General features: G+C 34.0%; 1 protein-coding gene across 1 annotated transcript in view; it reads right to left on the reverse strand.

Annotated features, from left to right (window-relative positions):
- Positions 1-13,136, reverse strand: part of LOC145292193 (cilia- and flagella-associated protein 65-like) — a 2,765,874-nt gene that overhangs the window by 1,308,499 nt on the left and 1,444,239 nt on the right. The window lies entirely within an intron of this gene.

Consider the following 13,136-nt stretch of genomic DNA (forward strand, 5'->3'; position numbering starts at 1 on the left):
ACCGTTCTATCAGTCCAAAAATTCTATATAGATTCCAAAGTTTGACAAGATGCAACTGAAGAAGGTTGGAGTTTAAATCGGCCGAAACTGTGTGAGAATAACATTAATAATGGGAATAGTAATCCAGATAAAACAAATTATCAATACTCATCTAAATAAAAATCTGAAATAAGCTATAAATATTTTTATGTTAAATTCTTTTGTATTTTTGAATGTTCAAATATATTGTTATATTGTTCAAATGTGTTTTGGTAATTCTTTACTGTAGTTTTTTATTTTACTTGTTGACTGATTTTGCTAAAAACAATAATATGATAAATATCTGTTTCATTTTATTGAGCATATAAATTTGTATTGGCTGTGTAGGTAGAAACGTTAGTGCACTACCTTGCTTACGGACCTATATAGTACTAATAATAAGTATATAACAAGCTTTTTTTTCAAAATAGAATAGTTTAACATAAATATTTCCATAATAATGTTTCCCTAGATTTACCTGAGGATGAAACTAAAATTAGTAATAAAATTAGCTACTGTAAGTGAGGATTAGGTTTTTGTTCTTGGGAATTAACTAAGAAATAATGTAAATACCGTTTGTAGCTGTTAAATATTGATCCAAACATATAGCTTATCGACAGAACCGTTGTGAGAATATACTCGAGATGAGAATAGTAGTCTGAATAACCCAAATATGTTGTTTGTTGGTTGTCCATCGGATCCAATGATGACGTTTTCATTTTGCATCTCTTCTATGAATATGGAGATGGCTCTGCAGCCCCAGCCTAGAAACACATAGTCTTGAACAGTGGGTCAGTTATGATCAGAAGTCAGCTATGATTACTACTGAGGCTGCTCTGTGGTGTCTCTCTCTGGCAGCAGTGAGTTTCTGGCATCGAGCCTCTTCAAAATTAGTAGCAGCTCTATAAACTGAGCCTCGCCATTTTAGTGTGTCCATGTCATAACCCTCCAGGTCTTTCACTTTGATGTGGCATCACTAGAAACTGGCTTTGATCGTGTCTTTATAGTGCAATTTTGGTCGACCTTGATTTCTTTTGTCAGCCTGAAGTTCCCTATACATCAGACATCTCGGCATCTGAAACTCCTCTATTCGAATCATGTGTCCAACCCATCGAAGTTGAGCTTTTATGATGGTGACCTCTATGCTGGTGGACTTTGCTTGGTCAAGGCCTTCCAGATTGGTGATGCGGTCCTGCCACTTGATTCCCAGGAGGGAGTGGAGAGCTCGCATGTGGAAAAGCTCCAATTTCTTGATATGCCACATTTCACAACCATAGAGGAAGGAGGGAAGAATCACGGCATTGTAGACCTTCAGTTTTGTAGATAGGCGGATATTATGTTTGTTGAGCACTTGATTGTGGTGTCTGCCCAGCACCTGACTTGCAATGCTGACCCTAGTGTTAATTTCTCTGTCTAAGGAGCCATCACAGGATATGGTGCTCTCCAGTAGCTGAAATGATCCACGTTGGTAAGCGGTGTGTCGTCAATAATGGTGGTAGGTGGAGGGCAGTGGGAGTGTGGTGCAGGCTGGTAAAGCACCTCTATCTTTCCAAGGCTTGATTGTCAGGCTGAACAGCTTGGATGCCTTAGAGAAGTGGTCTAGCATTTGCTGCAGGTCTTGTTCTGTTTGGACCACTAGTGCACAGTTGTTGGTAAAGAGAACCTCTTGGAGTTTGCTGTTAGTTGGCGCAAGTCGAAGAGGGAGCCGTCCAACTAGTAACAAATGTAGATCCCCTTCTCCAGATCTTGGACAGCATGGGACAGCATACAGGTGAAAAAGACGTTGAAGAAAACCAGGGCTAGTACACAGTCCTGCTTCACCCTGTTGCTGATCTCAAAAGCATCTGTTACATTGCAATTTTTTTTTTTAATTTTTTATTACATTTTCACCCCATACAAGGCACATTGCCACTTTGGTGTAGGGGGCTACTAACAGGGGCAACAACTACTGGGGTACTATGTAGGGATTTGGGCAGCAAGATGTTGGTTCATGTTGCACTTGAATTTCTGCACGTCAGTACAGTTGGGGAAGCAGGGATCTGGAATGGAATTCCAAAGTCTAGCGGTTCTGGGGAAGAAACTACTGGAGTAGAAAGATCTTTTACATCTAGGGATCTCTACAGTGTGGGGGTGGGATTTTGCAGGCTGTCGGGTCTGTCGAGGGTGTTCACGTCGTGGGGGCACAAGTGCTTGCAGTTCGTCAGAGCATTCACCATTATAATACTTGTAGAACAGGCAGAGGGATGCAACGTTTCGTTGATGGGACAGAGGCTGAAGCTTAGATGCCAGTTCAGGGCCTATCAGATTTGCGACTCTCTTTTGAACCTTGTCAAGGAGCGAGAGACTAGTAGCCGATGCACCAGCCCAATTGGAGACGACCTGGCTAATCATGCCATCATAGAAAAGCCTGATCATCAACACAAACTTTGGAGGACACCCAATGCACTCAAGGACTGTTCAAAGTGCCTCTCTGTTGATAGTGTCAAACGCTTTGGTCAGATCGATGAATACTGTTCTGTTTTAATGCATTTCTCTTAAAGTTGTTTCACGGCGAATATCATATCTACAGTGCTTCTGTCAGGCTTGAAGCTGCACTGTGGCTCAGAATGGGTCTGTTCACAGGCTTTGATGAGTCTGTTTAGGATGACCCACAAAAAGATCTTTTCGGCAATTGAGAGAAGGGAAATGCCTCTGTAGTTGAAAAATCCGTTTCTCTCTTTAAGAAATTATTCTACCATTTTATGAGTAAAGACTATATAATTAAAGAGCAACTAATATCACTTACAGGGTTAGAAGTAATATTTTTAAAGTAGAAACCTACATAAATCCAAGCGGTTTGATTGTTATGTTATATCGACAGAAACATTATGAGAATAGTAGTCTGAATAACTCAAATAATACAAAAGGTATTTTATTGATAAAAACGAATTCAGACAAGGTATTCTTCATAAAAACGTTTAAAAGAAATAATAATATGAATCAAAAGAATTTATTGCTTTAATATGTAGTTAAATCCTTTTTGTGTGTGTGAATAAGAAAACAAACAGTGAAAACCTTTGGAGACAGCTGAAAAATAATTGTCCAATTAAACCGCTTGGATTTATGTAGGTGTCTACTTTAATAATATTACTTCTAACCCTATAAGTAATATTGGTTGCTCTTTAATTTTATAGTCTTTACTCGTGGAATGGTAGAATAATTTCATAAAGAGTGAAACGAATTCGTCAATTTTCTGTTAACAATAAATAAACCAAGAGTAAACTGAGAAATACAATGGAAAATAAAGAAAAAAATACAACATTCAGAGGCAAATCAATACAGAAAAATGGTTGGTAGAATTCAACTTTCACATTTTGTTTCAATTCCTCCATGTTTAATATGACAACAATGATGATGATAGTCAAATGAGAAGAATAGATGACTTATTTGGCCAGACCATGTGTCTTGTTCTGAGTGGGATGGTGGTGATTTTTAAGAGATCTATCTGGCTGGATCATAATTGATTGACAATAATTAACGTGAAGATATTCCTACCTACAATATATACTTTTTATGATCTTAAGTACATTATTTGAAAGAGAGAAAAAGAATCTACAATTAGATATTTTAAGAGTTCAACATTTTTATGTATATTATACTTCTCTTCTACTCATCTCACTGCATGCATGCTAACTGATCTTTCTTTTTAACTATTGATCTTTACTCATCGTAGTTTCTTATAAAAGAGAGAAAAGGATTAGCCAATTGTCATTTAACAATAAGTGAATCAATTGAGAAATACGAAAAGGAATATAAAAATTAAAAAATGCAAGATTGAAAATTAAATTAATAAAAAAAATGGTTCAGAAAATCAAACTTTCATTTTGTCTAGATTCTTCAATGACAAGGAATATGATGATGATGGTAAAGTGAGATCAAGAGATAACTTATTTAACTGAATCATGGGTTCTATCTGGATTGGACGGTGATAATTTCTCTATCTGGCCAAATAATTGTTAACCACCAATAATAAACATGAGGATATGCGCATTCAAAATATTTAGTTCTTTATTAGATACATTATTCGTGGAGAGAGAGAGAGAGAGAATTTATAACTAGATATTGTTTTAGTTCAACATTTTTATATGTGTGTTCTGATTCACTATTATCGCGCTGCTCGAATGTTAATTGATCCTTGTGTTTAGGTATTCACGGGTCAAGTTTGAACTGAATGAGTACTTACATCTTGTCCTGAGTTTCTTCAAGGGCATCTCAATGTTTTTTTGTTTTTTTTTTCACCCCAAACAAGGCACAGTGCTACTTTGAAGCAGGGGGCTACTACCAGGGACTTAATTAGCGGGGTCATTATGAAGGGAGATGAGTAGAAAGATGTTTGTTAACATTACACTTGAACTTCTGCATATCATTGCAGTTGGGACAGCAGAATCCCGGAAGGGAGTTCCAAAGATCCGCAGTTCTGGGGAAGAAACTATTGGAGTAAAAGGCTTTCTTGCACCTAGGGATCTCTACTGTAAAGGGATGAGACTTAGTAGCTTGTCGAGTTTGTCGGGGGTAGTTACGTCGGGGAGGTACAAGTGTTTGCAGTTCGTCAGAGCATTCACCATTAAAGTATTTGTAGAACAGGCAGAGGGATGCAACATCTCGTCGATGGGACAGAGGCTTAAGCCTAGATGACAGTTCAGGACCTATCAGGTTGGCGACTCTCTTTTGAACCCTGTCCAGGAACGAGAGACAAGCAGCAGATGCATCAGCCCAGATGTGACAACAGTACTCCATACATGGGCGAATGGTTGCCTTATAGAGGTATATGATACTGTCAGGCGTAAGTAGTTTTCTAGCATGGTAGAGGGAGCCAACCGTCCTTGCAGCAGCCTTGGCAATGCTCTCAATGTATCTATTCCAGTTCATATTCCCTGTAAACGTTAGGCTGAGGAGTTTAAAAGAAGTACTTTCTGGCAATGTGTTCTTGGCCATTGCTATTGGTGGTAGAGAAGGTTTCTTGTAGTTATTGAAGGAAACAAGCTTAGTCTTAGCAGCATTGAATGTGACCAACCATTTTTGTTCCCATTCCACTACGGATTGGAGGTCATCCTCTAGTGTTTCTGCCATTTCCTTGGATATGTGTTCATTTGTTTTCCCCTCATATCTGTTATAGAGAGTGGTGTCATCAGCAAATATACCCATCTCCGAAACAATTTTATCAGGGAGGTCGTTTATGAATATCAGGAATAATAGAGGTCCAAGGATAGACCCCTGAGGTACTCCCGCATTTATGTCATATTGTTTGGATGTACGACCGTCGAGGACAACTTTGATTTTTCTATTACTTAAGAAGGATTTAATTACATTATGAATTCTTCCAGTGATTCCATATGATCTAATTTTCCTTAGAAGACCATCGTGCCATACCCTGTCAAAAGCCTTAGATATATCAAGGGCCACCGCTCTACCCTCCCCTGTTTTATCCAATGAACGGTATATACGTTCAGAAACTACAGTTAAGATATCTGCTGTTGAACGGGCTTGCCTGAATCCATATTGCTTGTCAGTCAGGAGTTTAGCAGCTGTTAGGTGCTGGACTAGGGCTTGATTAACTAAGGACTCAAATATTTTGGCGAAAAGCGGGAGGAGGCTAATGGGGCAATAATTTAGTGGGTCAGTTCTTTCACCAGAATTCTTGAAGACTGGTACCACAGAGGCGGTTTTCCAGCAGTCGGGAAAACAAGATTCGTTAAGTCATTTATTGTAAAGTTTGGACAGAACTGGAGCAACCTCGGCAGAGCATTTTATTAATAGCACAGCCGGGATGAGATCTGGTCCACATGCTTTTGAGGTGTCTAGGTTTTTTATAATATAATGTATAAAAATTGGACTGATTTTTACTCAGAAATAAACAATCGCATTGGCAGTCATTAAAACATCAACGGCTTTTATTAGAAGGACAATTATTCTGATCGGTCATGACAGGATAACAAAATGACCATAATTTGAGTAATATCTAAAGAGGTAATTATCTAGAATTTATTCTTTTTGTCTTTTGTTGCTTTTGGAAAGCCGCACAGAAAATGTCATAACACATCAAAACTACGGTTCTGCGTGTAATGATTTAATCAAAATTTCAGAAATTTCGTTCTCATTATTATACACTAATATGTTTTAGTAATCATAGAATTTTGAAAAGAAGGGAAAAACATCGGTTGAGATAGATTTTTTTAGTGGAAATTGAAAACAAATCATAGACATAGCATTTTGTTTGTTTATTCTTTATACGGCACTAAAAGACTATTCCAGGGCAGGTAACATTAATTCCCTTAACGAATCAATTTTGTATCACTCTTATGTTTTGTAATAATGAATAAAATCAAATGTTGTAACGAATTGTTTATTCACTCAATGAACTTGACTAATTTCAAGTTTAAAAAGCAAACAGTAGCGATCAATAATGCAGGAGGGTCAGAAACAAAAAAATAGATGTGTTAGGTGCATTGCTATTTAGGTCCAACATGGAGCTAAAATTAAATTCCCACACAGATTTTCACTCATTTTATGTCAGCTTAAAAAATTAAAATAAAACCATAATGATACTAAACCTTATGTCTAGAATGTTTATTCCAATGTTGGATCAAAATCCATTACATGATTTTAATTCTAGAAAATGTCTAAAACCTAGTTTAAGAAAAAATAAAAATTTAGGAAATCTTGCTTCATTCCTATCTAATGTCTATGGATCGACTTTAATGTAAAGCAAAAGTGTTTGAATTTTCAAATGAGAGGTTGTGTCTATATACTACTGATTAAACATTAAAGACCACTTAAAAATCTTTAAAAAAAAAAACAAACTTTTTTTAAGGAGAGATTTTAAACTCTTCTGACTTAAGGTTACCAATACTACAATCTAAAAGGTTATAGAAACAAAAAACTACATTCCAAAGATTTATTTTTAAAATTTACATTTTTATTAAATTAGGCTTTTTACACATGATCCAAAAAAAGTCTATTAAATTGTATAAAAATGTATGAAAAGTGTATGAAAACATTCAACAATAAAACTCAATAAGTTCTACCTCCACTGCTTTTGATGACTTCAGAAATTCTTTGTGGCATCCTAGAAATAAGGGTTTCCATTAAGGTGTGGGGGATCATGCTCCAGTTTCTGAAGATGGATTCACGAAGTTCATTTTTTGTTGAATATTGTTTGTCATTTCGATAAACCTCTCTTGTCATCCATTCCCAAACATTTTCAATTGGGTTCAAGTTGGTGAACATGCAGGATGTCCCAAGAGATGGGCTCCATTTTCTTGTAGAAAGCTCAAGATCCGTCTTGCACTGTGGATTGCAGCATTATCTTGTTGGAATAACCATCTATCCTCACACAAACGATTACCCTCTATCATCAAACATGCTTTTGTAGCATGCTAACATAACCAGCTGCTGTCTGACGACCCTGCACCACCTGGAGCTCCATCGTCCCGATGTAAGAAAAGGCACCCCATACCATTATGGACCCTCCACCACTATGACATGCGGAAAAAATTTCAAGGGGCATGTTTTTGTCATGCCAATACCGTTGGACGTCATCAGGACCATCTAAATTGAATTTTTTTCTCATCAGAAAACAGGATTTTCTTCCACTTCTCAATGTCCCAGGTTTGGTATTCACTACCAAATCTTAAGCGGTCCACTTTGTGACGTGGAAGCAATCACGGAATTTGTTTACGCATTTTATTTACCATGCCTGATGTCGTCTGATGGTTATCGGACTGCAATCAGCATCTGTAACCGCCTTAATTTGACTAGAAGAAAGTCCTCTGTCATTCATAACAACCCGTCTGATTCTCCTACTCAATGCAGGAGAAATTGGGGGGGGGGGGCTAATAAAGGATTTTGCTTTTCCATAATTCTCAGTATGTTCTTTAGAAAGTTGTAAATAACAGTTTTACTACGATTTACCTTAGCTGCTATCACTCGCTGTGACAAACCTTGCTCATGGAATTCTAGAATTCGAGGGCACCCAACTTTGTTTTTTTTTTTTTTTTTTGCGTTAGGCATAGTAACACCTTTACACAGTGATTGCTAATCTCTAACTGAACTAAAAACATTAGAATTACCATAAATCTAACAATTTATACCCTTGATCTTATAATTTTAATCGTGTAAAAAGCCTAATTTAATAAAAATGCGAATTTTTAAATAAAATTTTTGGAATGCACCTTTTTGTTTCCATAACCTTTTAGATTGTAGTATTAATAACCTTAAGTCGGAAAAGTTTAAAATCTATCCTTAAAAAAAAGTTTCTTTTTAAAGATTTTTAAGTGGTCTTAAATTTTTGATCAGCAGTGTATTACGCCCCTTAAAAACTCTTTAAATTGCTCTAAAGAAACTAAAATTTGGTGGATATTTATTGATGTTCACCAACTATTGTTAATGTTTCACGAAAATCTGAATTTTCATAAAGAGCTTCCATGCATTCTTTGCTCCCTTTGTATAAAATTAAATTAAACATAGCTCACATGAAGACCCCCTTATATCTAGCAGCTATGTTCCAAAATTCATAATAATCGACTTTTTTGTTTCAGAGTGAATCGGTTATATACAAATACATAAACAGAGTTATACAGAAACGGAGAGTACTCCTTTTGCTGCATCCAAGGAGTGAATAACTCTTTTTTTTATCTAGTTATGACGCAGATATGTAAATACAGGCTTATTTGAAAATAATGTTTTAAATGTGCTGAATTTTTCAACAGGTGATTTTAAAGGTAGATGGAAGGAAGAAATGAGTGTCTCCTGTTTTTTTAAGAAACTGGTGCTGCTCCTTAATTTATGGAAAAGGTAATGCCCTGCATATACACATACTTAGGTTTATATATTAAATGGGCACTGCTTGGACAGAAAAAAACTGCAGCCTACTGTCTATTCAACTGCAAAGAAAGCTGTAGCAATACATCAAAACACTTTCGAGAAACAGTGTAAATGGGGTTCTGATTGATGAGCAACAATGAATTCATGAATGCCGAGAGAGAGAGAGAGAGAGAGAGAGAGAGTCATAGCCATTACTACCTCTACCAGGCAGGACACCACTTGAGTTAACTGAAAATAGGATTTGTTAAATAAGTATTTACTGCTTTTTATAAAAGAATAGATTTCTCAACGGTTTGGGTGACTGGCTTTCCTCTTCTACGGAAGAGAGAACATGGATTAACATTATTAAATCCTATTTCAATTACCTGAATGTATCAAAATATCTATGAACACAAGCAAATAACAATCCTCATCTCTAAAATAGAATAAGATGCAATTCTAACATGATGCTTGATAATAAAAACCATGATACAAAAAATAAAAAAAGTGAATGTGACATTAAAATGTTTGTAAAACTTTCTACAGCTAGAAAAGGGGGGATCCTTCTAGTCTAAACCAGTTGTTAATGTTCTCCAATCTTTTATGAGCACAGAAATACGAAATTCCTTAAATTAGCATATTTTTATTTTAAATTGTCGGTAACATCAATTTGTTTTCATGGAATTTGTGGATAAAATAGTATTAATGTGGATTGTATAACAAATTACTTGTTTTCTTCTTTTGATTTTTTTTTCATATGTTAAAATATCTGGAATTATGAATAAAAATTAGCATGTGTCAGGCAAAAGATTAAACTCTAGCATTAACCGCAATTTCTGGTGGAGACAACTCTTTTTTCTTTTTCAATTTGTTTGGAGACTTTTTTATACGGAGTACATATGTGTGTGTGTGTGCTTAATTTGTTTATTTTGCCTGCGATACGTTTGAATGGAAAGCATTCTACTTAAATGCTAATTGGGAATAATTTTTCTATCACCAATGATATGCATATATATTGTTAGAATATAATTACACACGGCCACATATTTCGTCATCATATGATTCACCACTGTGGCAGAACCTAGTAAAATTCAAAACCAGGACTCCAAAGTTTTGAACCTAAAGTTCTATAAATAAGCCAATCTGCGATAGTCTTAAGTATATTACCTTTTTCATAAGTGTCATTTATTTGTTTATATTCTCTCTCTCTCTCTCTCTATATATATATATATATATACTACTACTACTACTATTATATAAAAGCCATTGTGTGTGTGTGTGTGTGTGTGTAAGTTCATTCGTCATATGTTCTGAAACGGTTGAGCCTATCTTTCGCAAATTTCACGCAAAGGTAATGTATATGTCTGGCAGTGTTCTTAGATGTGTTTTGTAGAGAAATTCATCCAATAAGTATCAAAAACCAAAAAACTCTGATTTGAAAAATAGTCTTTCTTTTCTCATAGATAAAAAAAATTTTACAAGGGAATATTTTACGTTACACCAGTGTAACCTTGGCCGGTGTAACGTAAAATATTCCACCGTAAAAATTCTTTTTTTTTTATTTATAAGAGGAAAAAGACTATTTTTAAGCTCGTCAAGTCCAAATATCAGCTGACGTGATATTATAAACAAACACGGACGGAATTTGATGAACAACATTATCATTATTAGTTTTTTATTGTTTGGAAAATTAGTCCACCGGACAAACTATTTCTCGTAATATATAATAATCAATAGAGGATTGATTCTAGAATAATACATACGCAAATCTGCATGAATTAAAATGTCATGTTTAACCATATTGTACGACCAGGCAACACTAGGCTGCCAGCTAGTATATATATATATATATATATATATATATATATATACACATATAGTAATTTATAAAATATATATGGCGATTAAGCTACACTGAATATTCCGCATTTCATCCACTCTAGGACTCTTCAGACTTATGCGCATAAGCCTGAAGAGTGCTAGAGTGGATGAAACGCGGAATATTCAGTGTAGCTTAATCGCCATATATATTTTATAAATTACTAACTAGCTCTACCTACGTATTGAGCACTTTTGAAGTAAATACTTAAAGTTTACGCATAAATCTATACTTTTGTATATTAATTTTATGTGAGTAAATTAAGTAGTTATTTATATATATATAACATATTTTTATTTATATTGACAAATATTACATAGTCGCTACACTGAACATGCTAATGTTTCAGAGCAATTGGTTTATTAAAAAACAAAAGTTCCTCGTCAGGCGACAGAAATAAAATTTATCTGCTTTCAAATAGCAGATAAACTTTATTTCGGTCACCTGACGAGGAACTTTTGTTTTTTAATAAACCAATTGCTCTGAAACATTAGCATGTTCAGTGTAGTGACTATGTAATATTTGTGTACATAAATAAAAATATTATATTTTGCTCTTTTTTATTTAGCACTCTTAATAACCTCGTTTTTATTCATAAGTTTTATCTTCTGAATACCTTTAACTTGGAATATATATATATAATATCAAGCATTGCCCACAAAATCTATATGTACTCATATTTTGTAGAAACGCAAAATTAAAAATATCAAATTGATTAAAGAAACCGAAACATTTTCATTTCCAAACTTATATAAATTTTGTTTTTGCGATTTTTTGAGAATTTTTTTAAAAGATCAAATTGCTAAATCTTTTTCAAATCTTTAAAATGGCTTTTTTTCTCTGAAAATTGTTTCGATTCCAAGACATTTAGAACGTACAAAAATCAACACATCTTGCAATAACATTTCTCATCCTAAAACAATTTACTTCAAAAGTATAATTAAAGTGACAGAATAATTAGAAGATTGAATTATAAATACAAAAAGATATTAGAAAGTATAGTCTTCGTAGCAGGTTTAAATAATGAGAGAATTTCATGAAGAATCTTATTAATCATTTTGGCGCTGTCTGACAGCCAAATTTGATCCAAGATATCGATTTAAATTCAGTATTTCTATCAGATTCTCAAACTAAAACCACAAACTTAATTCCTATTTTGGAAATTAGTTAAAAGAAAAACTTACAATTATTTCTCGTTCAACAAATTTTATAAAACAGAAAATATAGTGGTAAAATACACGCAAAATATTATTCCATACATCAAAGTAATTAATTTTAATATATATATATATATATATATATGCAACATTTTTACTCTAAAGCATATTTCATTAAATAAAATAGACGTTTTCCGTCTATTAATTCTATTTCGATCCTTTCCAACTTCCGAATAACAATCTTTACTTCTGGCAGGAAGTGGCTGATGTAATAACCATATTTATCATAAGTCCTAGTACTTTAATAAAGTAAAATAATTAACTAATACAAAAAAAAGAAGAGGGTGAAAAAAAGAAAAAAGTATATAAATTGTTCAAAACCAGTTAGATTAATTTATCCCTGACGATGAATCCTGAAGGATTAGAAAGTACTAGGACTTATGATAAATATGGTGATTACATCAGAAGTGAAGACTGTTATTCGGAAGTTGGAAAGGATAGAAAATAGAATAGACAAAAAAAGAACGTCTATTTTATTTAATGAAATATGCCTTAGAGAAAAAATGCTGCCTAAATATACATCTTTTAAATTGCACGAACCTACAACTCATCAAAATTCCAGCACTTGGGAATACAGATGTGACCTCGTAAAGAGACAAATACTACTCAATAAAGAACAACTCGACAATCTTCACAAAGAAACCAAAAGGATAATTACCAAACTGGAAAACTTTCTATCTACTGAACAACTTCATGAACTTCAACACAGACTTGCACAAATTAATATTGAGACAAAAACCATAAATTTAAAATTAAAAAAAAACAAAACTAAATAATTTATACCAAGGTACATGTTAGGTACTCCCTAACAATGAAGAAGACAGTGAAATTACCACAAAAATGGAATTCCGTGATTTACTAAAGCTGGAGCTATGAAAAATAGTTATAATCCTAAACCAGGCACCTCCATACTACCGAAACATTTAAACTAAACCGCAAAACAGTTGTGAAACCATTCAGAATTAATTATAAAAAAAAGCAGATAAAACTAACATGTTTGTTATCTTTAACAAATCTGAATATTACTCTAAATTAGATTATATTTTAAATAATAAACTCAAGTTTAAAAAAATAAATTATAACCTCGTACCTCAACTTAAAATTAATAAACTAATATCTGCAAATAATACCGATAGCCATAATGTAAAATTGTCCAAAATTATAGGTGATTATAAACCAGA

Source organism: Euprymna scolopes, chromosome 13, assembly GCF_053919585.1.
Source record: "Euprymna scolopes isolate OS-2025 chromosome 13, ASM5391958v1, whole genome shotgun sequence".
NCBI classification, from domain to species: Eukaryota; Metazoa; Mollusca; class Cephalopoda; order Sepiida; family Sepiolidae; genus Euprymna; species Euprymna scolopes.